Source organism: Pleurodeles waltl, chromosome 3_1 (genome assembly GCF_031143425.1).
Source record: "Pleurodeles waltl isolate 20211129_DDA chromosome 3_1, aPleWal1.hap1.20221129, whole genome shotgun sequence".
Lineage (NCBI taxonomy): Eukaryota > Metazoa > Chordata > Amphibia > Caudata > Salamandridae > Pleurodeles > Pleurodeles waltl.
Window position 1 is genome coordinate 131,283,268 of NC_090440.1, and position 26,969 is coordinate 131,310,236.

Below are 26,969 nucleotides of genomic sequence, written 5' to 3' on the forward strand. Positions count from 1 at the left end.
TACTCCTGTGAACAGACCAAATTTTATTAACCTTCCACCTGATTGTGAACCCTATGTCATAGTCCTTTCGAACATTCCTCCCTTAGACCCAACAGCAGTGAACTTCCGTGAGGAATCACATGATTCTCTCAAACGGAAATCAGTTGCCTGGTTAAACAAAAATTGTGGTTTCCCCCCACACCTATCCGATCAAATACTGTCTACTAGACGGATACCATGGATCGGAAACGCAAGGAAAAAATGTAAGGGAGACTGTGTAATTGTCAATTTTAGGCACCCTCAACATGTTGCGACTGTCCTTCTTAGAGCAGCCTCCTTGGATATAAAGGAATCTGACGTGGGTGTGCATCCTCTGGGTTATTTTTATCGACACTTAGCCAGTACATCAGAACCTTCTAAAAAACACAGACCCTTGACTATTAGAAGAAACACTAGCTCTTATACCCCAACTGGAAATACCTTTTCGGTACTGAGCACTTTGGACGAAAACGATTGACTCCCACGAGCAGGGGATCCCATCACAGAAACGTTAGTATATACCCAGACGTGGGAACAAAAACAGAGTATAGAAGATCTTGAACCGGAACTTATAGTACCCTCGAGTCCCAGAAATACAAAGACAGTTAAATTGGTAGGCAACGTTAAATCCCCTTATTATATTTTAAGTAAGACAACTAGTTCGGGTGTACCGGATAAGTGCCTCTCAGTGACCATGGAGGGTAAAGACACTAGTAAAGACACTAGTAAAAACTACAACCAAGATAAAGAGCCAAACCCCTTAGTTGAGCTGGAGGATGTTACAGAAAAAGACAACCTACTTACAGTATTAGATCCTCCCTGTGTAAAAGGAAAATCAAGTATTAGATTGATATCATGGAACATAGCTGGCTTAGCAAGGAACCTTGAGGATGTGGTATGGTGCTCCTTAATTGAGAACTACGACATCATACTCCTACAAGAAACTTGGATGGTAGAAACCCCCCATAGGCTGGGGTATAAAACCTATTGTTCCCATGCTATTCCATCAACTAGAGGGAGAGCCTCAGGAGGACTGGTCATCTGGGTTAAAGTGACCCTAGAAATAGATGTCACCCCGCTACCCATCCCCTCCCCGGACCTACTAGGCCTTAAAATCAAAACAAGAGGGAAAGAAACTATACATCTAATAAATATATATAACAGACCGTTCCCTTCTAACAAGGAATCAGAGGTAGTAGAACTCTTGGACTCCGTTCTAGACTCATTAGGAGATAATGCAAAGGTGTTAGTTGGTGGAGATTTTAACTGTAAATATGAGCCTATCCCGGGGTTGGAAAAATTATTTGACGATCAAGATGCTGCTAATGACATCCTGCCCTTAAAATCTGTAAGTGCAGCTAAAGGCACAAAAGCCGCCTTACAGATTTTACAGTTGACTGTGGCGCATGACCTAAGGGACCTAAGGGTCTGTAATGGTCGATTTCGCTCAGACAGACCAGCAGCCCCAACCTATTTTAAGAGAAATTCCAGATCCCATATAGATTTTGTAATGGCTACCCGGAATATATGGGACCAAATAACCGATTTCAAGATAGACCTTAGGACGGAGAGTGATCATTTTCCCCTCCTACTATGGCTGGATTCTCAATCATTCATTATTAAATCCAAAGAAGAGACCCTATTAAATACCACGGTCGCGGAACTAGAGGTAACTAATAACAGGCGTCCCCTAAGATGGCCCTATATCTTGGGAACTGAAATAACGCTGATAAATATATACAATGTATTTACTGACACGGTAGGAGGCCTTCAGACAGCATTAGTGGGAACACAAGGTGTGCTTGACATACATCTACAGCTGGTAGACGCATTAACCCCACTATTGAGCAAAATCTATAAAAAAGATGGTAATAGGAAACGGAATGATCTTGAGGCAGCGAACCCATGGTATAATAAAGACTGTCGTATAGCAAAATCAAGACTAATCCAGGCAGTAAAATCCAGGAACAGCTTGGATATAAAAAGCAATAGACTAGCCCACAAAAAAATGCTGGCCCAAGCTAAAAAAACATGGGATGAAAATTTCTGGGAGGATCTCTTGAATGCAGCTAAGCTACGGGATCAGAGTATGTTCTGGAATTTAATCGCTAATGGAAATAAGCAGGGCAGATCAACAAAGGATATTTTCCTAGATGAAAATACTTGGTGCGACCACTTCACTAAGCTCTATGCTAACAAACAGGAGAATTTGCCCTTTGAGGACCATGAGACAAATTCAGAGATAAGTGTTGCTCCATTAACCTTTAGTTTAGAAGAAACTAATAAGGTTTTATTAGCTGTGAAATTGGGCAAAGCCCCAGGCCCTGATAAAATCCCCGGAGATCTTCTAAAATATGATGTGGATGTGTGGGGGCCTTACATAAATTACTTGAGTAATTCCATTGTGGCAGGCACACCAATTCCTGGAAAGGGGCAGAAATTATGAAATTTTTAAAAAAGGTGATCGCTACGATCCAAGTAATTACCGCCCAATAAGTTTGATAGACTCATTTCAAAAGATATATGCCAGACATATTTTAAACAGGCTTTTAGATTGGATTGAAGAGACTAAAATATTAACCAAATATCAGGCTGGCTTTAGAATAAAAGTAAGTACGGTTGACCAGGTGTTTAGGTTCATGTGCATCTGTTGGAAGTATATAAACATAAGGAAGGGTAGCCTCTATGTGGCATTCATGGATCTAAGGGCCGCCTTTGACCTTGTTCCTCGCAATTTGTTGTGGTCTACATTAAGAAACATGGCGGTCCCTGGGGAACTACTTAAAGAACTTATCAAGCTTCACACAGGGAACTATGCAAAAATTAGGTGGGGTAAAGAAGGTGAGACCTCAAGGGCCATACCTGTAGACCGTGGTGTGCGCCAAGGCTGCGTGTTAGCTCCTACACTTTTCTCACTATATGTTAATGATATTCCAATCTATTTAAGGGATTGTGTACATGACTCACCGAAGCTAGGTGGCGAGCCGGTTACGGCATTACTATTTGCCGATGACACCATCCTCATTTCTCAAACTCCGAGAGGTTTACAGAATTTGGTGGATTCTTTCCAGAAGTATTGCGTGGGGAAGGGGCTAGAAATAAATCCTACCAAAACAAAGTATATGTCAATAAACTCCAAGAAATCCCTCAGGAATAATCTGTCCTTGGATAACCAAAAACTGGAACAGGTAGGGAGTTTCAATTATCTGGGGATGATGCTGGATAGTAACCTGTCCTGGAAAGGGCAGATGGATAAAAGCATCCTAGCCCTTAAACAAAACTCAATGCCTATTTTAAAAATACACGGAGCCAGTTACTCTAAAGCAATCTCACCAGCACTGGAAGTATATAAAGCAAAGGCCCAATCGACCGCCCTTTATGGTGCTGAACTCTGGGGCTTCCATTGCAATAACAACTTTGGAAAAACGGAAAACCATTTTGTACGAAGGCTACTTAAAATACCGACAAGAACCCCCCTAGTCCCTGTTTTCCTTGATATTAATCTTAAAAGAGCAGACTATCAAGCATTATTAAGACCATTGCTGTATTGGGTCAGGCTATGGGTAACCCCGGAGTTGAGTGATTACAAGAACGGACTGACTGAACTAACTCAGATAGATGGACATATGAATACCCCTTGGTTAAAATATGTATCTAAGTGGTACGAGAGATTAGGTTTATCACACCTATGGGAAGCTCCACAGAACATGACAACATGTACCAGGAAAAATGTAAAGGACACTTTTTGGTCTTATGTCAACGGAGAGCTATTGCATAGTTCATCGATTGGTACTCTGACTTTGAATTTTTTAAACATAAAAGATACACCTAAATTCGAACAATTTTTGGATGAGGTCGGCCCTCCTCTGGCAAAAACACTTTATTTACAGTTTAGGTACGGGGTCTTACAGATTAATGCTTACACATGCAATTGGGGAGGGGTAAAAGGATGTGAACTCTGCACTCTCTGTACCTTAGGGGCTAAAGAAGACGTTGTTCATTTACTCTTCCTTTGCCCAGTATACAAGAAACCAAGGGATCGGTGGATCAAACCCGTTTGTAAATATGTGGGGGTCAGATCCTATAAAGAAGCAGTGCGCATATTTCAGTCCAATACTTCACAACTAGTGGTGTTTGGCACAAGCAGATTCCTATATAATGTGTACCTTATCAGGAATCGACTTGGTCACAAATTGTAACGCTTTGTCAGGTGGCCCGCTCATCCCCCTCCTTGCAAAGGTATATGATGCACTGTTTTATCGACAAGTTAATTATTTTTTTTCTTTTTTTTTTCTTTCCTCTTAGTTCTGGCTTTTAATTATTTTATAAATTGTTATTTATATTTTTATACACTTAATGATACTGCTTAATCATGGGGACATCCATATACTTCTTGCCAACTGTATGTATTGTATCTTATATTTTATTGTATAATGTATTTATGTATGTCGTATTTATTTCCTGTCCTGACTTTTATGGCAATATTTGCCGAAATAAAGTAACGAACGTCACGAACGTCAGACCGGCACTGCGATGTCTGACGGGCTCCCCGTAAGGGGGCTCTTTGCCGAAGATCATTTAAAGTAACTGCTGTGGTAGAAAATGAAAAATTGGTACCTACTGGCAGTCTAATGGCAGGAGAGAAGAATTAAAATTGGTTCAGTACCCCGTCAGGAATTACTGTTTACTAATCAACAAAAGGTACGGACCAAGATTAGAAGCAGTAATAAGAAAGTGATAAATTGAGAGATAATGCTCAAACACTTTCAAAAGGAGAGGAGCGGACACTATCACTGGACCTCTAAAGACTTGTCAACATGTTTCGCGTCTGGCGGTCATGACTGATTCGGTGACGCTTCTTCAGGACCATTAATGATTAGAAACTTCTCCTGTATCAAAAATCAAGGGGGGAATATCCCTGTCAAAATCTGTTTTAATACAATAAGTCAAGTAAATCGTCAGACTAATACCAAGCAGTCACTTACATTGAAGCGTACTGTCCAAAAGGTCGCTAAACAATCAGGTCGCCCTGCAGAGAGGTAATGAAACACATGTAATAATAAGGTTCACAATCATAACGTAAACCGTGATAATTGTGGAATACGTGCGCACTCATAGGGAGAAACCATAATGCAGTGTGAAAACCAAACAAAAATTGCTCTGTTTGTGTCAGATTTATTGTAATGTACTTTGTTCTCCAGATGCTTGCTATGTGACTTGTCATATGTACGGCTTCATACCTATAATACTTGTTTTGTTCTTTGTTCAGGTACCTTCACCATGACAAAGTCAGGTGGGCATTTCAGAGTTGTGACATTGGCAGGTATATGATACAGTTCAGACAAACAAAGTGGACATGGATTTGCCAGGGAATGGAGGTCACAGACTTTGGGTGTAGAAGACCTGTGACAAGACAGCTTGCACAGTGATAGGATGGAAGTTTAGAAGACTCCAATGGACTTGTTCTTTGTCGTGTTGTAGCTCTGATGCATCATGTATGTTATCATGTGGTCAAAAAACATGTCGTCGTTGGCCAAAATCATGTTAGTTTTCCTTTGCATTGGCTAAACCCTTCTTTTGTATGAACTGTATGTAGCAGTTGGTATGTTTCATCATCGTAGGCCAAAGTGCCTGTGCCACATCACTGACATTTGTTTGTGTCATACCACCAGATGTCAAAGCACTGGACTGTGATGACCCTGTGATCAGAAACTGTTGTTCTGCCATCTTTCAGAGTGTTGCATTAGACGATGCTGGATTACTTTTGTGTGGTAGGCGATCTGGCTCCAGCTGATGATATCAGCCACTTTAATGTTGTCCTATTCTACAGGAAAATGTATGATAAATCCCTTCCTTCCATAGTCTGGCGATCTGTACCTGTAAATTTGAACATTTACCTAGTATGATTCAATCACGTATGATTTGCTATGTTTCAGATATATTGACAGCCTATGCATTGAACAATGTAATAAATTTTCTTCTTCGACAAGATACTTGTATGTATGTGTTTGTGTGGAATGGTAGTAATCCTGAACTCAACACTGTGTACATGAAACATATCCCTGCTTGCACAAGTACCTTGGATCATCATTGTGTACTTCACATGGTCCGACATATCTACACAGCTAAATGTGAAATTAAAGACGGCAGACAATGAGTTTGTGACGGGTGTATTTGTTTCAGTGCACAATCCTACATTAAAATTGGGACATAAATGAAACTCAAAGTGAAAAGAAGGGGCCAGTCATGGTGGATGAAATCATTGGAGCAGATGCCACACCATTTGAACTCTGAAGTCTAGAGTACTCCTCTCTTTGAAAATGGAAAGTGGTTCAGGATCAGTCAACACAGTAAATGTGTGGCACACAAAGGAGGACATTATGGAAGAGATCACTTGGTGGCACTGGTGGGTGTCTTGCTATCCACACCTTCTGGATTCTTTGCTGGATGTCCCCGTTTGCGAGGGGTCAGCTGCTGTAAAGGCAGCTGTGTCTGAGGCTGGTTGTGACTCTGGCAGGGCCTCCCTTCCTGTGGGTGCCGTAGATGTACTTGGCTGTGAGTTGTTGCCACACAGGAAGGGGGAGTTGGTGGGAGGAAAGCCCTGCTCAGGGTGGTGTCGATTTCCCTCAGCACCCCTGTTAGGATGCCCTTGTTGTCATTGTGGACATCCATTTTGTCTATCATGGCCCTCTGCAGCTGCTTAATATCCCTGGAGTTCAGTCAACACCTGGCCCATCATGACTTGGGACTCCTGATAGACCCCCCCAAGACGTGGCTGATGGTGTCCTGGCCAACTGCAGCCCCATTGGCCTCACTATGCTGGCCCACAAATTCCCTCCTATGCACCCTACGCCTGTGCCTTTGGCACAGGGTGCCCTCACAAACTGGGTCCTGGACCCTCAGTATAAGGAGTGTCAAGTTCAGCCTCAGGATCCAGGACTGGGGGGCACAAGATGGTGGAAACTGTGCTAGGTACACGGGTTGGGGGGGGCACATCATTGCCAGGGATGTCTATGCAACGGGGTGGGAGGCGATGTTGTGGGCACAGTGAAACTCACTGTTGCCACCTAACTAGGCTGCCCGGATGGGCCAGGACCATGCTCCACGTCCAAAAGTCCAGGAGTGTCATCATCACTGAGGGCTTCATACAGAGAGGGAGAGGGAGTCTGGTGGGCGGCCTCGGTGTGCCCTGTGGCAGCTCAACCTGTTGATGAAGGAAGTACATTGTTACTGGTTGAAGTGTGACATCAACCTCCACAGATTTTGTGTTACAGTAAGTAGAGGCATTGCACATTCATAAGTTGTAGGTTAGCCTTTTGTGCCATGTTACCATGGTACTGGAGTATTTGACATGACATGTGCAAAGCTTGCCTAAACTATTATATTCAAGCTGCTCAAGAGATGTGCAAATAAGGTGCACTTTGGATGATGCACTATAGTTGACTTCTTACCAACAATGATGCCAACACAGTGTAGAATCAACATGTGCCTTTGACCATTTGGAGGCCTAGTTGAGTGAGATACAGGCAAACAGAACTTTGTTGTATATGTCACTGCAGTCATCATGTGTACAGTGCTGTGTCAATCTGTTTGTTGCCCCCACCAATCTGGTGATGCAGCATAAGGCCTTAGGAACACTTGGTAAGTTATCAGTCCTGTCCCCAACAGTGTAATATTGGATATCAGCTCACGATGGAACTAGGTAGACAGACATTGCTCACTCACAGGTGGGTAGACTTCAAGTGGAGTTACAGAAACAGGGCCTCCTGGCCTTAGCAGTCAGAGCGCTCCCTCTACTTTTCACACCATACAAGTGGTATCCTCCCAGGTGAGTACACATTAATTGAGAGTTAACAAACAGGGGTATTTGGACAAGTGAACACGGAGCTGGTGGTTGGAGTTACTGAAACAGGGTCTCCTGGGAGTTGCAGTCAGGTCACTCCCTCAACTACACACACTACACAATGGTATGCTCCTAGGTCAGTACACTTCAATTGAGTTTTAAGACAAAGAGACAATTGGGCAAGTGAACACTGGGCTGGTGGTTGGAGTTATAGAAACAAGGCCTCCTGGCCTTAGTAGTCAGATTATCCCCTCTATTTCTCACACTTGACAAGTGGTATCCTCCCAGGTGAATACACTTAAATTGCAAAATAACAAACAAGGTGCAGGAACTCCTTGGAGTTGCAGTCAGGTCACTGCCTTTACTTCCCACACTATACAAATGGTATCCTCCCAGGTGAGTGCACTTTTAATGAGAGTTAACAAACAGGGGTATTTGGACAAGTGAACACTGATCTGGTGGTTAGAGTTACTGAAACAGGGCCTCTTGGGAGTTGCAGTCAGGCCACTCCCTCTACTACACTCACTTGACAAGTGGTATCCTCCCAGGTGAGTACACTTCAATTGAGAGTTAAGAGACAAGGTGATTGGGCAAATGAACACTGGTCAAGTGGTTAAACTTACAGAAACATGGCCTCCTGGGAGTTCCAGCCATGTCACTCCCTCTACTACACACACACCAGCCAAATATTGGGTCATACACATCTGTATGCAAACTGCATTTAGGTTTGAGCATACATTTACATGTTGACAAATACCATGAGTCTTGGAATTTGTTTTGATATTGTAAGACTTACAGGCACCATTTTGATGTATGTGATGGACCTTGGTAGCTGTGATGTTGGGTCCAACAATACATATTGACAGTGTTAAAACTCAGATACTCTGGGTATTGAATGTTGGTCATGAACAAGCGAGTGGCAAAAGATGAGGTGTGAGCATGCATGACATTACAGTTTTTGTTTTGCAACTTATCAGATTCCACTCCCCCAGAAATTCCTGTCAAGCCCTCAGGATGCAGGATGACCAATACATTTTCCTCCGATGGAAAGTCTTAATGGGGCTCTGGTATGGACACCACCAGTCTTGTTGGCCTCCAGCTGCTGCCTTGAGGCCAGGGAACAGACCTTTGCCCTTAGATCATTCCATCTCTTCCTAATGTTCTCCTTTGTGAGGAGGGTGGTGTCTACAGCACTCACTCTGTGGACTATCCTTTGCCACAGTTCCATTTTCCAACTGGGAGGAATATGCTGGACTTTAGCTCCAAACAATTGTGGCTCTAGTCTTATGATTTTATCCACCATGACTCTCAACTCATCTTCTGAAAAACAGGGACTTTTGGGACGTGACTTTGTGGACAACTAAAGTGGGTGACAGGGACTTAATTAACAGGGGAAGTACAATAGGAAGTGGATGGACAAAAGCGTGTGCAGGGTCTTAAATGGGGTAGTGACAAAAGAAAAGAACGAGTTACTTACCTTCGGTAACGACTTTTCTGGTGGATACATTAGCTACCTGTGGATTCCTCACCTGATGAATACTCCCATGGCGCCAGCATTTGACGGAAATCTTCTTACTAGTCTCTGCACGTCGACGAGGACGTCACTCTAGCCCACGCGACGCCGTCTGACGTCATACAGGCAATAAGAAGTCCTCGCCGACGTGCCGATGACAGTACCAACATTTTTTACGTGCATGAGAATAATAATAATAACCCAATGCAATGAAAGAGCAAAGCAACATCTCTTAATATTGTAAATCACACAACATTGCAATAAAATAGCTGTAGATTTAATATAACCTTTTTTTTTTTTTTTTTTTTTTTTTTTTTTTATACATACGAATCATGTATATACCCAATATATATATAGATTTATATATAAATATACACATATATACAAATATCATACATGCAAAATGTATTGCAACTTTGAAGACCAAAAGGAGCACACTCAAGGATTGCTTGGAGAGACCAAAAAGGCAACGGGGAGGCGGGTGGGACCGTGAGGAATCCACAGGTAGCTAATGTATCCACCAGAAAAGTCGTTACCGAAGGTAAGTAACTCGTTCTTCTGATGGATACAACTACCTGTGGATTCCTCACCTGATGAATAGAGTCCCAAAGCAGTACCACGCCCGGCGGTGGGTGCCTAAATGGTCAAACCAAGAAATCCTGCAGCACTGACCGTGCAAAATGACCATCCCTTCTGACCTCAGAGTCCAAACAGTAATGTTTCACAAAAGTGTGAAGGGACGACCAAGTTGCGGCCTTGCAGATGTCAACCACAGGAACACCCCTGGCCAAGGCCGAAGAGGCCGACTTAGCTCTGGTGGAGTGAGCTCTAATGCCCTCAGGCGGATCCTTCTTTGCCAAAGAGTAACAGATTTTAATGCAAAGAACAACCCACCTGGAGAGTGTTCTCTTGTGGACTGCCTTTCCTCTCCTCTTGCCCACGTATCCGACAAACAGCTGATCCTCCAGCCTGATATCCTTCATTCTGTCGATATAGAAGCTCAACGCCCTTTTTGGGTCCAGGCGATGTAGTCTTTCTTCCTCCTTTGAAGGATGAGGCGGAGGATAAAACGTGGACAAAGTGATTGTCTGAGCCAAATGGAAGGGTGAAACAACCTTCGGAAGGAAAGCAGCCTTGGTCCTCAACACCACCTTATCCCCATAAAACATTATATAAGGGGGTTTAACCGATAAGGCCTTTCAAGAATCTGAGAACAATAGGGGATTTAAATAACGATGGTTGGTCTGGAAGACAAATGAAGGCTGACAAGGCCGACAAATAACCCTTAATGGTAGCTACTGCACAACCTTTCTGCGCTAGAGACAGTGCAAAAGACAAAACATGTGACAGATGAGCATGTAAGGGATCAATCTGTCTCTCTCCACACCACATAACAAATTTAGACCACCTATTAGCGTAGATAGATTTAGTGGAGTGTCGCCTGGCCGCTAAGATAACATCCACTACATCAGGCGGGAGAGAGAAGGAACTCAGGTTGCCCCGTTCAATCTCCAAGCATGTAGGTGCAGACTCTGGAGGTTGGGGTGTAAAACCTGCCCCTGCGACTGCGAGAGGAGGTCTGCCCTGAGAGGGAGACGGAGCGGAGGGCACAGTGAGAGTTGGAGAAGGTCGGAGTACCATACCCTCCTTGGCCAATCCGGAGCTATTAAGATGACTTGGGCCCGGTCTTGGCGAATTTTCCTCAACACTCGAGGAATCAAGGGTATGGGGGGAAACGCGTAAAGCAACTGGTCGCACCAGGTTATCTGAAACGCGTCCCCCAACGCTCCCTGCATCGGATACTGGAGGCTGCAGAATAACGGGCAATGCGCGTTCTCCCGAGTGGCAAACAGATCTATCCGAGGAAACCCCCACATCTGGAAGATTAAACAGACTTGATCTGGATGGAGACGCCACTCGTGGTCTGCCGAGAATTGGCGACTGAGACTGTCCGCACGTACATTCAAGACCCCGGCCAGATGATTTGCCACCAAGCAAATCTGATGGTCCTTTGCCCAGGACCATAGCCGAAGAGCTTCTCTGCAGAGAAGGTACGACCCTACTCCTCCCTGTTTGTTTATGTACCACATCGTGGTAGTATTGTCCGTCAGGACCTGTACCGACTGACCACGAAGGGATGGGAGGAAGGCCTTGAGAGCCAAACGTACAGCCCGTAACTCCAACAGATTGATATGAAACACCTGTTCCTCTGGAGACCAAAGCCCTTTGATCTCCAGATCCCCCAGATGAGCTCCCCATCCTAGGGTGGAGGCATCCGTTATTACCGTGGCCACTGGTGGCGACTGCGCGAACGGCTTCCCCTGTGAAAGATTGTTGCCCGCAATCCACCACTTCAATTCCACAGCAGCATCTCTGGAGATCTTGACAGTACCTTCTAAATCTCCCTTGTGTTGAGACCACTGCCTTCGGAGGCACCACTGAAGAGCCCTCATGTGCCAGCGAGCATGCGTGACCAACAGAATGCAGGAGGCGAACAGACCGAGCAGACGAAGGACCTTGAGGACTGGAACTACCGCTCCATTTCGAAACATTGGAACCAATTCCTGAATATCTTGAATCCGCTGAGGCGGAGGAAAGGCTCGACTCAATGTTGTATCCAGTACTGCCCCTATGAACAGGAGGCGCTGAGAGGGCTCCAGGTGAGATTTGGGCACGTTCACCGAAAAGCCCAGGTCGAACAACAACTGGGTTGTTGACTGCAGATGATGCGACACAAGCTCCGGGGACTTGGCTTTGATCAACCAGTCGTCCAAGTAAGGGAATACTGCTATCCCCTTCCTTCTGAGCTCCGCCGCAACCACTGACATCACCTTTGTGAAGACTCGAGGTGCTGAAGTAAGACCAAACGGGAGGACCGCAAACTGATAGTGCTGCGACCCTACCACAAACCGGAGATACTTCCTGTGCGACTTGAGTATCGGGATATGAAAGTAAGCATCCTGCAAGTCGACAGACACCATCCAATCTTCCTTGTTCAACGCCAAAAGCACCTGTGCTAGGGTCAGCATCTTGAACTTTTCCTGTTTGAGGAACCAATTCAAGATCCTCAGATCCAGGATTGGTCTCAACTGACCATCCTTTTTGGGAATCAGGAAGTATCTTGAGTAACAACCTCGACCCTTTTCCTGCTCTGGGACCAACTCTACCGCGCCCTTTGAAAGGAGGACTTGAACCTCCTGTTCTAGCAACAGGAGGTGTTCTTCTGAACAATAAGATGGGCGGGGCGGGATGAGGGGCGGGAACTCCCAAAAGGGAAGGGCGTAGCCTTTTCCCACAATGCCGAGAACCCAAGTGTCCGTTGTGATAGACTTCCACTTGTGGAGAAAACGCTGTAATCTTCCCCCTACAGGAGAGGAGTGAGTGGGAAACGGTGGAAGCCTAAGGCTGCTTCCCCTGCTGCACCCCTCCAGAGGACGAGGAAGAGGCAGAGTGCTGTTGAGAGGCTCCTCTGGTACGGACCCCACCCCTCCCCCTCCCTCTAAATGACCTATAGGGGAGGGAAGAGGCGGGTTGCTGGAACCTCCCCCGAAAGGAAGAGGAATAAGAGCCACGCCCAAATCCCCGAAACCTCCTGAAAATTCTAGAAGAGGCAGAGGAAGAAGGAGCTTGCAGTCCTAACGATTTGGCTGTGGCTCTGCTCTCCTTAAATCGTTCCAAGGCTGAATCTGCCTTGGCTCCAAACAGTCTGTCCCCATCAAACGGGAGGTCCAGCAGGGTCGACTGCACATCCGCAGAGAACCCTGAGTTTCGGAGCCAGGCCTGTCTTCTTGCCACCACAGCCGTGCCCATCGCCCTGGCCACCGAGTCGGTCGTGTCCAGCCCAGACTGGATAATCTGGGTCGCGGCAGCCTGGGCGTCCGAGACCACATCCAAAAGACCCTGGGGAAGCTCCGTGAATGAAGACGAAATATCATCCATCAGCGCATGGATGTACCTCCCCAGAATGCACGTGGCGTTGGTGGCCTTCAACGCCAAACTGCATGACGAAAATATTTTCTTGGACTGCGCATCCAGTTTCTTGGAGTCTCTGTCTCCAGGCACCGTCGGGAAGGAACCAGGCGCTGACTTTGAGGAACAGGAGGCTTGCACCACCAAGCTCTCCGGCGTAGGGTGTCTAGAGAGAAAGCCAGGGTCAGATGGTGCAGCACGATACCTCCTGGCCACAGCCCTATGAACGGCCGAGGAAGACACCGGCTTCTTCCACACCTCCAACACCGGATCCAGCAAAGCCTCATTAAATGGCAAGAGAGGCTCAGCTGCAGCAGAGGCCGGATGCAATACCTCTGTCAGCAAATTCTGCTTTGCCTCTGCCACCGGCAAAGGCAGGTCCAAAAAGCTCGCTGCCTTCCTCACCACAGCATGAAAGGAAGCAGCCTCCTCCGTATATTCCCCTGGAGATGAAAGGTCCCACTCAGGGGAAGTGTCCAGCCCACTGGCTGTATCCAGACCATGCAGTCCGTCTCCAGAGTCCTCAATCTCTCCCTCCTCTAGGACTCGCTGGTACTCTTGCTCTTCTAAAAGACGGAGAGCACGCCTCCTCGAATGAAGTCTCTCCTCGATACGCGGAGTCGACATGGCCTCCGCCGACGTCGAAGAACGGCGCCGATCTCCAGAAGCATCTGACGCCGCGTCCGGCGCCACAGTCAGCTTCGGCGCCGAGGCAGGAGCCGGAGGACGAGGTCTTGGAGCCGATGGACCAACCGGAGTCACAGGGCAAAATCCTGACTTCGACGGAGGGGCAACCGACGCCGGCACCGGCGCCGAGCCCACATTCCCAAAAGGGAGAAAGGGCATAAAGGGTGCCGGCCGAAGAGGCGCAGGATCACCCAACGAAAAGGCCAAGGGCCCCGAAGGACCAGCCGGAGCAGCTCCTGGAGCCATCTGCTGAAAGATGGTATACATCGCATTAAGAAACGCGGTATTATCGGCTCCAGGAGTGGGAAAAGCCGGATACTGGGGTGCCTGGATCGAGGGCGACCCCGACGCCGGCCTCGACGTCTGCGACGCCGGAGAAAACACAAGAGGCTGCACCACCTCAATCACTGACGCCTGACCAGGTGAAGTCGGTGACGCCGGAGAGGGCAACGGCGTCGATGGATGCGGCGTGACCGTGGGGCTGACCTCCCAAGTCCTCCGACGCCGAGCCGAAGGTGACCTCGAATGAGACTCCTTGCTGGAGTGACGTCGTGAGTCTCTACGGCGCCGGGAGTCTCAATGACGCCGGTGAGACCTTGGCGAAGAAGACTTCTTATGATGTTTCTCCTTCTTCTTTGACTTTGCCATGAATAACTTGGCCTCGCGCTCTTTGTGGGCCTTCGGATTCATGTGTTGACATGAATCGCAAGTCGAGACGTCGTGGTCGGAGCTCAAACACCATAGACAGTCGGAGTGAGGATCTGTAACTGACATCTTGCCCCCACACTCTCGACAGGGCTTGAAACCCGACTTCCTCTGGGACATTGTTACCGCAGAGAAGACTACGCAGCAGACAATACACTGTAACCACGAAGGTAACAGTAACTCCCTCGAAGATAACCGTTTCGAATGCACGGAAAAAAGGGAACTGTCATCGGCACGTCGGCGAGGACTTCTTATTGCCTGTATGACGTCAGACGGCGTCGCGTGGGCTAGAGTGACGTCCTCGTCGACGTGCAGAGACTAGTAAGAAGATTTCCGTCAAATGCTGGCGCCATGGGAGTATTCATCAGGTGAGGAATCCACAGGTAGTTGTATCCATCAGAATAACAGGGTTTCTGATCTATTGTAAAATGAGGAAATGGTGGTCAGTCTTCTTCAGAGTGCAGGGGAAAGGCAAAGGATTGTGGTCTGTGAATGGGGTGTTATAGAGTGTGCTTTGCAGGTGTGTCCACAGGGCCAATGTGTCCCAGCAGTGTTGTTTTTGTATTCAGCCAATAGGCACTTGTCTGTTACATTGCGGAGTGCATACCGTGGCGGTTGGTGTTGCTGTTGCAGGTGGACCTCCACGGTGACTGCGTGACTGCGATCTGCCTTTTTTGCTTGGCGGGCGTCAGTTCTGCCTTTATACATCGTAATACGTTGTCCCAGGGAACGCTGGTGCAGCAGTCTTTTTGGGACTGCCAACATGGCCGTCTGGCGGTCCGACCACCAAACTCGTAATCAGGCCCTAAATCTCCAAATCCCTCCATGACTTCTCCATAGACAACCTAATGTTTGAACTTGTCTCTCACTCTATTAAATCCATGGACGATGCCAACACCCATCAAAACAACTTCAACACTTTTTGGAAAATTATGTGAACATCCACAGTCTAAATTAAACATACAAGTGCAAGCAAAAGACCTTGCAGACAATAAATGATCCATTTGCAGAGAGAAAAGAAAAGTGCAGAAAAACAAATCCCACTCACCTCATGAAACTGAAGTATGTCTGTACAAAACGCAGACAGTTCATCTCATCAGGAAAAGCACAGTAATATGCTGTAGGAGGCTGGCCTGGCTTATAATGGGTACCCGATGGTACTTCCACCTTGTGCCGGGTCCAGTTATCCCTTATTAGTAGTGTTCTAGCAGTTTAGGCTGATAGAGGTAGCTATAGCAGAGCAGCTTAGGCTGAACTATGAGACATGCAAAGCTCCTACTATACCACTTATATCATATAGCACTATATCATAAGAATCACAATACTCAATGTTACCAAAAATAAAGGTACTTTATTTTAGTGACAATGTGTCAGGAATATCTCAGAGAATATACTCCCTTAGGAGGTAAGTAAAATACACAAAATAAACACACAAACCAAAATCAGGTAAGTAAACAGTTAGAAAAGTAGTGCAAACACTGTAGAATACAATAGGATACAATAGGCCTAGGGGCAACACAAACCATATACTAAGAAAGTGGAGTGCGAACCACTTACGGACCCCAGGCCTAGTGTAGTGTGTAGAGGGTCACTGGGAGTGTAGGAAAACACTAAGGGTGTCCAAGATACCCCACCCCAAGACCCTAAAAAGTAGGAGTAACGTTACCCTACTTCCCCAGAAACACACTAAAGTCGTGATAGGAGATTCTGCAAAGACAACAACAGATTGCAAAGCACTGAAGACGGATTCCTGGACATGAAGACCTGCAAAGGAAGAGGACCAAGTCCAAGAGTCACAAAAGTGTCCAGGGGGGGCAGGAGCCCACTAAACCCCAGATGAAGGTGCAAAATGGCTGCCTCTGGGTGGAAGAAGCTGAAGATTCTGCAGCAACAGAAGATGCCAGGAACTTCTCCTTTGCACAGAAGATGTCCCACGGCGTGCTGGAGGATGCAGAGTTGTTTCCACGCAGAAAGACCGCAAACAAGCCTTGCTAGTTTCAAAGGTCTCTGTTGAAGAAAATGGGTGCTGCCTGGGCCCAAGAAGGACCAGGAGGTCGCCCTTTGGAGGAGGAGACAGAGGGGGCGCTCAGCAGCACAGAGAGCCCACACAGAAGCAGGCAGCACCCACAGAAGCACTTGAACAGATGTTACAGAAATCTGAGCACAGCGGTCATCTCAACACTACAAAGGAGGGTCCCACGAAGTCGGTGGTCAACTCAGTGAGTTGAGCAATGCAGGACGGAGTGCTGGGGACCTGGGCTATGCTGTGCATGAAGCATTCCTTGCAAAAGTGCACAGAAGCCCTAGCAGCTCTAGTTCACGCAGTACCAAGGATTACTGTCTGTCGTGGGGAGGCAAGGACTTACCTCCACCAAATTTGGACAGAAGGACCTAAGGACTGTTGGGGTCACTTGGATCCAGCTCCTGTGTTCCAGGGACTACGCTTGTCAAGATGAGAGGGGACCCAGCGGACCGGTGATGCAGAAGTTTGGTGCCTGCGTTAGCAGGGGGAAGATTCTGTCGACCCACAGGAGATTTCTTCTTGGCTTCCAGTGCAGGGTGAAGGCAGACAGCCCTCAGAGCGTGCACCACAAGGAAACAGTTGAGAAAGCCGGCAGGATTAGGCACTACAATGTTGCTGGTAGTCGTCTTGCTACTTTGTTGGGGTTTTGCAGGCGTCCTGGAGCAGTCAACGGTCGATCCTTGGCAAAAGTCAAAGAGAGAGATGCAGAGGAACTCTGGTGAGCTCTTGCATTCGTTATCTGAAGAGAAACTCACAGAAGAGACCCTAAATAGCCCTCAGAGGAGGACTGGTTACCTAACCAGGTAAGCACCTATCAGGAGGGGTCTCTGACGTCACCTGCTGGCACTGGCCACTCAGAGGCCTCCATTGTGCTTTCACACCTCTGCATTCAAGATGGCAGAGGTCTGGGACACACTGGAGGAGCTCTGGGCACCTGGGGTGGTGATGGACAGGGGAGTGGTCACTCCCCTTTCCTTTGTCTAGTTTCGTGCCAGAGCAAGGGCTGGGGGATCCCTGAACCAGTGTAGACTGGCTTATGCAAGAAAGGCACCATCTGTGCCCTTCAAGGCATTTCCAGAGGCTGGGGGAGGCTACTCCTCCCCAGCCCTTAACACCTATTTCCAAAGGGAGAGGGTGGAACACCCTCTCTCAGAGGAAATCCTTTGTTCTGCCTTCCTGGGACTGGGCTGCACAGACCCCAGGAGGGCAGAAACCTGTCTGAGGGTTGGCAGCAGCGGTAGCTGCAGAGAAAACCCCAAAGAGCTAGTTTGGCAGTGCCCGGGGTCCATGCTGGAGCCCCGGGGATGCATGGGATTGGAACCCCAATACCATATTTGGCATGGGGGGACAATTCCATGGTCTTAGACATGTTACATGGCCATATTCGGAGTTACCATTGTGAAGCTACATATAGGTATTGGCCTGCATGTAGTGCACGCGTGTAATGGTGTCCCCACACTCACAAAGTCTGGGGAAATTGCCCTGAACAATGTGGGGGCACATTGGCTAGTGCCAAGGTGCCCTCACACTTAGTAACTTTGCACCTAACCTTCACTAAGTGAGGGTTAGACATATAGGTGACTTATAAGTTACTTAAGTGCAGTGTAAAATGGCTGTGAAATAACGTGGACATTATTTCACTCAGGCTGCAGTGGCAGTTCTGTGTCAGAATTGTCTGAGCTCCCTATGGGTGGCAAAAGAAATGCTTCAGCCCGTAGGGATCTCCTGGAACCCCAATACCCTGGGTACCTAGGGAATATAAGGTACTAGGGAATTATAAGGGTGTTCAAGTGTGCCAATCAGAATTGGTAAAAATGGTCACTAGCGTGCAGTGACAATTTTAAAGACAGAGAGAGCATAAGCACTGAGGTTCTGGTTAGCAGAGCCTCAGTGGCACAGTTAGGCACCACACAGGGAACACATTTAGGCCACAAACTATGAGCACTGGGATCCTGGCTAGCAGGATCCCAGTGAGACAGGCAAAAACAAATTGACACACAAGTAAAAATGGGGGTAACATGCCAGGCAAGATGGTACTTTCCTACATATGCCAACACCAACAGAAGCAGAGCGCTTTTCAAGACAAACACTGCATTAACCCCATACCGAACCAAGCTATTCCTCACTCAACGCAGAAGTGCAATACCATCAAACTCGTAGTCATTAAAAAAAATAACAATACAGAACATCCGACATCACATCAACAACTTCAAACCTGCTTTAACTCATATGCCCACCCCTTTCCTTAGAAAGCCTCATCTCTTGCAGATCTTGCAAACATACTCACCTCCTTCAAAGCCATGTCTTATGGAAATTAAGTCTTACTCTTGTCCTTCATCAGAGCAGTCTAGGGATCTCTTTCACTCCTCCTCACCACTGTCCATGTCTTCCTCACTCAAGGAACCACCCCAGAAGTTTTCACTAAAGTCCAGATCCTCCTTCTCCCCAAGAAACCTACACTAAACCATGATCTCATAATTTACCCCCACCACTCACCCACCGTTTATCGGCAATGTCTTTGAAAAAGCAGTCTGTGTAGAACTCCAAGAACACATTAATGCTAATCATCTCCTGCCCAATTACCAGATCAAGCTGCAGCCAGAGAAAGTTACAATGTAGATGATGCAGTCCTCACCACAGATGAAGATGACCCCTGCCTCCTGATATTGCTAGACCTTGCAGCTGCAGTTGCAGCTTGACCATTCCTGTAGTCTTAAACTGGATTCACCAGCAATGTGCTTCACTGGTTTTCCTACCTTTCCAACCACCACAAGTTTGCTTACATTGGTACCAAAACATCCCTATCATCTATAGTGTGCCCCCTAGGTTCCATGATGCCTCCTGTCACCTTCAAACACTACATGAGGTCACTTGCTGTTCTACTTGGACATAACAGGCTCAAGATTGACCAACATGCTATTGATACACAACTCTACTTGAAAGTCTCCTCTGCTACAAACATTCAAGGCCCTTATATACTGTTGCGTGTGCTCTCATTACCTTAATGAGAGTACTGGATTTTTGGGCGGCAAGATCGTTCACAATGTGGGGGACTAAGTCTAACCCACGATGAAGAACCCTTGTCACCCCAAATCCGGGTTATGCTCCGTCTAACTAGCAGTGCCTTATCTCTCCCGAAGGGAAGAGACAATTGGGCAGCCGAGTGCATGACATCTTATTACTTCCCAGGGAAGTCGTGGTCACTCAGGTCACAACCGGTGCTCTCATACACAGTACGGTCTCATATAAAATTGACAAAGGCAGTTTAAGTTTTAAAGATTGGTTTAATAAAATGACTACATTTTATATAGTAAGGCGTGAGCTGCAATAACCAGAACGAAACAACACAGTAAAATTAAAATAGTAACAATGAGAGTGAAGCACAAGAATAAGGCTATCATAGTGCAACTATATTAAGTTTACTCTAAGTTATATTATGAGCACAGCATGGGAAGCTCCAAGCCTGCCTTTCTGGTTCCCCCGGGAGGACATCAACCCTCATACCTGAGCAAACGCCTGTAAGCTGCATCAGCATCTGCAATGGGGCAGTCAGCATCTAGTTGTAGGTTCCTGGTCGGAATCTCCCTCTGACCTGTACTAGGACTTGAAAGTGATTTTATAACTAACACGCAGATGTTCTAAGAAAATGTCCCTACGTAAGGATGTGTATCGTCTACGAACACCAGAGACTAAACTTCTACCACGTGTACCGGCAATGTACCAGACTGTAGCCTTGACTGAAGCACAGGGTGAGAAAGAATGCAGTGTTGGCGAACACAGAGCTGAACTAAGCTAAACAGTGTGATGGAAAGAATAAAACAAGTCCGTAAAACTGGTTATAGTAAAATAACAGTGCAGGCGAAATAAAACATGTCTATGGCAAAGTGCGCAGAGGCCTAATATGTTAACCTAACGTGCATAATGCTATACTAAAAATGGCTACACTACACCCTCCCCTTGTCGGTAGAAAGTGGTTTAAGCGAAAGCTAAAAATGCCCTAATGCTAAAATATAAGTAAAACCCTATCCAATTTCAACAAGTTAAGAGGACACATAAGCATAGAATACCTCAATTTGAAAAATGAGCATGAAGGCCAAATCCCGAATTCAAAGGATAATGTCAATTTAGAATAAGTCCAATTCAAGCAGTGGTCACGGAAAGCAGGAGATTCTCCACTTCGGCAGATGACAAAACCGGAAAATCCATGCCAAAGACTAGCAAGGAGCAGGTGTGCTCCAAAGCCTGAGTAGCAACCAAGGCAGCATCCCGTGCAGTGCCTATAAACGAGTGAACATCAACTTCCTCCAGGAAGGGTATCTCGTATTAAGCTTCTCTAAGCAAATGCAGCCGCAGCGCTCATGTCCGGTAATGAGCCCTCATCGGGAACATCAACAGATCAGCATCAACCACTGGGGGGTGTTGCTGTGAGAGACAGAGGTCCAGTGCATGTTCAAAAGAGCACCAACGGCATCGAAACACGGGCTGCACACAATCCAAAACCGGTCTGAATGACAGAGACCAGTCAACCCCAAATGTTCCAGGAGTGTTGCTCTAAAGTACTGCATCATGCGTTCACGACACAGCTGCACTGATGGGAGCGCCCTCATTCGTCCTTGTTGCGGCGGGACAGCCATTGCGTAAAAACAACACCAACAGCAAAATGCCGACTAATAAAGCCAAAGTGATCGGAAATCCCCCAAAAATGCTTCAGAAAATTGAATGAATAGCCGAAGGTATCAAACAGAATATGGAAGAAAAGGTATGAACGAAACCAACACCAACAGCTTTGAAAAAATTTGCAAATCCAGCTGTGCTGGACGCATTAAATATACGTCCCACAAGTTCACCAAAGTGGCTCGGAAAGTTGGTATTTAACAGGGACTGTATTTCCGCCGATGACCCTGCCACTTGAAGTGCGTAGGTCTTGCGTGCAGAAGTAAGGGCCACATGCTTCTGAAACAACAAAGCCTTCAGTCTGCTTAGCTTGTCAAAATTCACCTTGGAAGTAGCAATGTGAGGCCAAATATCTGCTACCTCCCTAATTCTAGTGGGGGGAAACAACACGTTCCTGCAGCAAGTAACGACCTTAGTGACCGAAACAACGTAAACTATTCCGGCCCGCATACCACAACAGTCTTCACAATTGAGGAGGAAGTAGCTGCCGTTTGAAAGCACCTGGAACGTGCGTTTAATCAAGGGGACTGGAACTCACTTCAGATAGGAAGCCAAATTTGCAACCGAGGCATTACATGTCCCATGCAAGGACAGCTGCTTACAAATCATCGAATGGCTAACAGAAGTCTCACATTCACTGCCGCTAAGAAAGACCTCTTTCCTGCCATTGAGGCATTTGTACAAGAAGGGAATCTCCCCCACCTCATGGATGTAACCATCTCCTAGCTTCTCATATCTGCCTACGGGAACATGTTTCAAACAGGAAGTGAATTGTAATATAGAGATAGGCAGATTAATAACCCCGTGAATCAACCACTCAGCAGAGGGAATCTCGGCCACGGTAAAAGACAATCTTTCTAACTTTTCAATGTGAAGCATGACATAAGTCGCCTCCTTCTTAGCCATTAGTTGTTGTTGTTGCATCAAATTAAAGGAAAAAAATATTTCCCTGGCACTGACGTGCTGCCACGGAACGCGACCCGCCTTCAATGTTTGAAGCGTCCAACCCAACTGCATAATGGACCTGGTCTGACTCTGTCCATGATATAAAGAAGACATATCAGATTGTATAATGTCTATAGCAGAAGAAACAATGTTGTTAAGTGTATAAATCCGGTCGGACAAGGTGTGCATTCCATTATCCACTACAGCTAATGCTTTTTTCAGATTATCCTGATCTATCTGCCGTAACCGGGCTGCAGATTCTTGTTGTGAAAGTTTCCAAATTTCATTGTATACTTCATACAAGAAACGCTTCCTACGTGGCATCTTCGGGCCTGACAAAAAATCTTGTAAGTCAGTGTCATTAGACAGGAGAGCGAGATGTGTCTTAACAGCATCTAGCGAGGATGATTTTAGCCATTGCTGGCACAATTTTCCCACACTATATGTCATAATTATTTCAGCATGTTCTGGTGATACATAGCGAGGGTCTGACCTACTCGTTCGGAAACACCCCCGAGGAAGTGACAAAACGTTGATGACACCCATTGGTATCTATTGGCCACAATAACCACCTGCCTGGACGTGTCAGTGAAGTGTTAAATGTACCATTTTGGACCCATTCACTAAGCTCACTAAAAGTTGCATTTGTGTACTTTTGCCAGTTATTAAATTTTGCAGGGACAGGTATACTGGGCATGTTTAATTCTCTGATCGTAGCTAAACCTAAGCAGCTGGTCTGCTGTACAGTTTTATTTAAAAAAATAATTTGAACGTGAATGAGACATGCTCTAAACAGTGTTTCTTTACCCTTAGTTTGCCAATTCTTCATTCCCCAAACACTTTTCAAATCAACATTTTCTGACCAATATTCATAACCTTCAATTGACAACCGGGAAACAAAGGAATCCGAATATATAAATTTTGTGTCGGTCAATAACATTTGTTTATCCTTAGTCGGAGTTAGTAATATGACTCAGCATTCTTTTGATGGTGCCCAGAAAAATACGTAAATTTATCAAAATAAGTTTTGGAACTCTCATACGGGGGAGTCGGGCAATGTTCCCATTGCGTATAGTCAAATATCGTCTTGGGAATACTTGCTTTATGTATGAAATGGTGCCCATAATAATTATAGCAAAACGTGTCACCATAATTGTCTCTAAACTGGTAAACATCTTCATTTTCATAGACAGTGTAATATTGCAATTCTGTCATCATTGAGTCAACTGTTTTCACATCCCAATCATCAGATACAATGCCTGGTATTGCTATATAATTCATAGACAATTTTAGGACATAAGGTATTTGAATTATCTCAGTGGGACCGTATATATCAAACATTACTTTATACGACACAATCCCATCAGGAATTGGCACTGCAGAAATGTTCACAAAGGACAAGTCTCTTCGAACCCTATGTGAGGAAAAATGTGGTTTCAACACCTCCTCCACCTGTTCAACCGCTGATCTCTCAGGAAGAAAATTAGCATGTATCAACAGAAAAAAGGTAGTGACAAACCCAATCCAAAGAAAAAATGCCAGCACAGTCAATAAAAGCCATAGATAGTTCCATGGAAAAACAAAATATGTATCTTTAAGCCAACACATCAGCTTACGTGGACCTGACAGGTCAGTAGTTGAAGAGGCAAACGAGTCTGATAGACCGTCGTTGTTGTCGGCAAAATAACCAGAGGCATTTCGTGTAAAAGGCGTTGCCGCAGTCAATGGAGGAGTTGGTGTTTCTCACGTCGGTATTGTGTAGACAGCACCATCCGTCACGTCCGTATTCATGGTGACTCGATCAAATGTTTCTAAATTGGTCGTTGTTAATGGAACTAATGCGAGCTCATCATCCACCCTCCCCAAGCTCGGAGAGGCAACAGTGTTGGTATAAACAACTTGAAGCGGAACGTCTTCTCCAGTAGTGAGAGGGATTCGGCAACTACTGGAAGTTCCTCTTGGTCGGCTGTGTAGAATCGGCCACATGTTGTAACTTGACATTGTCAATGGAAACAAAGCAATTTTCTTTGGCACCTGGCAACGGTGGTAGAATAACAGTTCTTGTACCGTGTATCCCCAACACAGGGACTGGTGCACGATAAGAAGGGCCAAATTCTTTTTTTACTGCAACCTTTTCATGCACAAGATCCCCCAACCCTGGGAATCCAGCCGGTAGGTGTTACTGGCACATCCTTAATTCCCGTGGAGGCAGCACTTTTAGAAGAGTTATCTTCACGGAACTGCTGTAATTCCTGTAAAACAGTGACACGATCATTTATGTCAAAAGGTGTCTCTGCCGCCTCCACACCAGGACCATCAAGATCCGGAACAAACATTTGTGTTCAGAACAGGCACTCATATGAAGTACGACCCCCCAGGGATCTTCTAGGCAGGTTATTTAGTGCTCTCTGAACTCCACACAGGTGGGCTAGCCAACTACGACCCGTACCTAAAACTCTGGCTGTTAAGGATTGCTTTAAATCACGGTTCAAGCACTCCACTACAGAATTTCCCTCTGGATGAAATGGAGATGAGTACTGGAGCTGAACCCCCAACGAAGCCATGGTGTCCCTGAACGCCATTGAGGCAAAAGCTGGGCCCTGGTCCGAATGGAATGCCGCAACTGCGTATATACCGACAAAGACTCGCAAATCTTTAATAACAGTCCGAGCGTCAGCCGAGCATTGTGGCCATACCCACACAAATCTGGAGCAGGAATCAACAGCGACTAGTATATATTTATATGCACTATCCTATGTTAATGGACCACAATGATCCAAGTACACACATTGTAATGGTCTATTTGAGATTAAGAGGGGTGTCTGCGGCAGGCGTTTAGCTGTTGAAACTTTAATATGTTGACAGATGTCAAACAACATACTGCTTGGCCTCTTTATAGAGACCAGGCCACCAGTAGCGGGCCTGTAATAGCGAAATTGTAGCTGCCACGCCTGCATGTGCAGATGCCACCCCCTCATGCGCTGCTTTAATCAATTGTGGTCTTACATTTTTATTGGGGATGTCACATACGCCTATGCCAGGAATTTTAACTTCAGCGTACTTCCCATAAAATATTGATATTTATTCGGAAATCCTTTAGGATAAGGCGTACCATCAACCGTAGCTTTTATGGCAGCCATAATGTCTGTGTCTGGTTTGGAACTCGAATGAGTCACTGCCGCTACAGTGGCGACCGCCACTGCCGACATTGTGGCTTCATCAGCCAAAGTATTTCCAGCACCATGTATTCCAACGCGCTGGTGTCCAAGTGTATGTACAACATGGACTTTGGATAGCGTCTCTTTTAGGTCTGCTACCTTCCCCCACAGTAGTCTGTGTTTAATGGTGTTGCCTTTTGAATCTCTGAACCCATTCAAGCGCCAGTAATGTAAGTATTCGTTGAAAGACTGGACGCAATAATACGAATCACAAACAATCAGTGTGTACTGCGTTGGATCCGTATGTTCCAGTGCCATTAGTAGAGCTTTTAGCTCAGCCAATTGTGCAGTACAATCCCCTAAGGTCTGGGTATAAGTATGTTGGGGGCAGAATTTCTCCCCCTCCATATAGCCACTCACATGCAGCAGAATACTGATGTTTTGTTCCTATCGCTGGTTGCGCAGAGCCATCGATGTACATGACTACCTGATATTGGGCAATAGGCAATGTGTCAGCGGAAACTGGATATTCAACTTCATATTGCAGAAATTCCTGAGTTTGTAACTTTGGGTCAAAAATGTTGTCTACATCAGTGGCTGTCAAGGACGTGGCCCATTGTATCCATCTTGGGTGGAGTGCTTTGGCGTTCAAGACGCTAGCTTTTTTAACAGCCTCAAGGGCCGGAACAGGAGAAACAACAATAATGCGTTTCCCCTGGGCCAGAGGTCTTTCTTTAAGAACCGCCATCTATACAGCAGTGAGAATTTTCTCTGTGGGTGCAAATCGTTGCTCGGCAGCAGAATACAAGTGTGACTTGTATGCTATGGGGACTGTCTCACCTTCATTAAATGTGACATAAGTAAACCCAATGGCCCCAGCTATCACCCTGATGACCAAATGTGTCCTATTGTCCCGTGTGTGTTGATGTTTCACTGCTAGCATATCTGCTTGTAACTCCCGAAGAGTATGTGTATGTTCAATTGTCCAGAATTTGCTCGAAAAATCAGGACTTATTAATTCATATAAAGGTTTTATGCGTGTAGCATAATCAGGAATGTATGTTCTGCCAAAATTTAGAAAGCCCAACAATGATTGGAGTTTCTTAATCGTATTTGGTGGTTGCAATTGTGCACATTTTTCTAAAAATTGTGGCGCTAGGCTCTTACCTTCACTCGACAGCTCATATCCCAGGAATATGACGCTGAGGAAGGCAATTTTCGATTTTTTTTAAGTTAAATTTGTAGCCGATTCCGGCAAACCCTACAACAATGCGGGCTACCCGTCTTAAATGTTGTAGCAACTCGTCATCCGTGAGATATTTATCATCCACATAAGACAATGCTTCAGGGTCGAGCTCGTGCAAAATATCAGTTACACGAGCTGTAAACAGTCCTGGGCTGTTCTTATACCCCTGAGGCAAACAACAGAATTTT